We start from the raw sequence: 2,318 nt of genomic DNA, 5'->3' as shown, positions 1-2,318 counted from the left end.
TTCTAGATGTATTTCTCTCAAGACAGATTTGATTGTTCTTCTGGAAGACCATACTCTTCTATAACATAATTCAAATGAATCAATTAATATTTGGGCTTCTTTATTCAGTTCAACTTTAACATACTCATGAGACTATTAAAAATACCATGGCAAATCTGCCTTCTGTGGAAAGCCTAAGAGGAGCAAGGATACTGGGTGTTCAAGACACATAATCCTGTAGGCGGCTTTGGAAAAGTTGTGGGCTGAGCTGTGATGGGGCTGGTAGCCGAGGGGAAAAGAAATATCAGTCAGTGAGAGGTTCACTTATGCTTAGAAGATGAGCATCAAAAGCAAATCTCCACAATCAAATATACAGATAACCAGTGAAGACAGGTTTTGAATTCATAGTTATGGTACTAGGTGAATCTGGATGGGGAAAATCAATGTTAATCAGCTCACTATTTCTCACTTATTTGTATTCTCCTGAGTATCCAGGTTCTCCCCCTAGAATAAAAAAGACAGTATTGATGCAGCAATCCAAAGTTTTAATCAAAGAAGGTGGCGTTCAGATACTTCTTATGATAGTCAACACCCCAGGATTTGGAGATGAAGTAGCAATTTATTATTGATTACATTGATAATAAGTGTGAGGACTATCTAAATGTAGGATCTAGAGTGAACAGATGTCTGACAAGAAAGTGCAGTGTGGTTTATACTTCATTGCTCCCTTATGATTTGGGCTTAAAACATTGCATATTGAATGTATGAAGCATTTACATGAAAAAGTGAGTATCCTTCCCTATATTACCAAAGCAGACAAAATCACACCAGACGAATGCCAACAGTTTAAAAAGCAGATAATGAAAGAAATTCAATAGTGACAGAAGAAACAAAGACAGATAGGGGAGGTGCCTCAGTGGAGACACACACAAAAAAAAACCCAGAGAAGACACGCCCAAAATCGTTCCAGAACATCAGATCTGATATAAAGTATGGGAGGGGGGCATCAGTTTTCCACCTGTGGAGAAATCTGACTGTAGCAATAATACACAATGATTTCTGAGTTGATTGGGATGTTGCCTCTGGGCCTCTCAGCCTGGGTAGAGATCTGATTGTGGGACACAGCCAGGATGATACAGTCCTGAAGTCATAGAGTGGCATCTGGAAAAAAAGGTGTGATGGCTTTTTTTTTTCCCTTCACTTTTCTTTCCTCCTCTCCCCTGCTATACCTTCTCAGCCCAACCTGGCACCTTCAGGCAGGTGGGCACGCACACCCAGAAGGGTCCAGCTTTGCACTAACAGGGTACAATTTTCCCATGGAACAAAGAGGAATTCCCTGAAAGCCCCAGTGGTCCCAGAAATGAATCCTTTGGCTGTTTCTTTTGACATCTGACTCTGGGACTTAGCCCTAAAGTTGACCTGAATGGGACCCTTTATTCTTGCCTTACTTAAAATCAGACAGCAGTTCTGGCCATACAGCCAAACCACATTTTCACTTTGTTAAATCCTAACATAAAAGATAACAGCCAACACCAACTACTATATACAAGGATGCAGCTATTTTGAGACCTGCACTGTACATACAGAGATACCTAACTGACCTTCAGAGATAAACATAGTGGAAAATCTTTCTTCAATTCATTTATTAATATCTATCTGCACAACTCCATGGTCATGACAAGAGAAGGGAACTGATTGAATGGACACCTCAACCCACAGCTGGAGGTTTCTACTGCACACGCATGCTGACCTGAGCAGCAAAAGTTACTGGACAGTTGGGTATGGTTTAATTTTGGGTTTTATGTGGTGCCTTTTTTCTCTGCTTTTTATTGTTTCTGTTTATGGCCAAAAGGTCTCACTTTTTTCCTGGGTATGAGAGATTTCTCTCCGTATGTTACCCGAAAATTGACAGCAATCATGATCATATAGCCAACCTACAAGCAAACCCCAAATATCCCATGTTCCAGACAGAAGCCAATATCAGCTTCTAGGCATTACAAATATAGCAATCACTTGCTAAGATAGACTGCTGCTGAGTAATAAGAGACTTGAAAAGGAAGCCTATCTACAGATCAAAAACAACAGGAGACACACAATAAGCTTAACAATTCAACAACATACACTCATTTAATTATTGAAAACATATCTAAGTATTGAAAATGTCCTAAGAATAAACAACAAAACAGAAAAGAGTAACTGAGACAAATGAGCTGGAGGCAGACATAAACTTCCTAATAGAAGAAAAGAAGGCTTTGGATCTTCATGAGAAAGAATTCAGAAGAATGATATGTTGACAACTTCAAATGCTCCACAGATGGGTGAAGGAAAATAAGGAAGAA

General features: G+C 39.5%; 1 pseudogene; it reads left to right on the top strand.

Annotated features, from left to right (window-relative positions):
• The first annotated feature begins 330 nt into the window (after positions 1–330).
• On the top strand, positions 331–857 carry LOC102831485 (annotated as a pseudogene).
• The last annotated feature ends 1,461 nt before the right edge of the window (positions 858–2,318 follow it).

Source organism: Chrysochloris asiatica, unplaced genomic scaffold (assembly GCF_000296735.1).
Source record: "Chrysochloris asiatica unplaced genomic scaffold, ChrAsi1.0 scaffold10069, whole genome shotgun sequence".
In the NCBI taxonomy this organism is placed as follows: domain Eukaryota; kingdom Metazoa; phylum Chordata; class Mammalia; order Afrosoricida; family Chrysochloridae; genus Chrysochloris; species Chrysochloris asiatica.
Note: the sequence above shows the minus strand (reverse complement) of the source record. Positions and strands in the feature narration are given on the sequence as shown.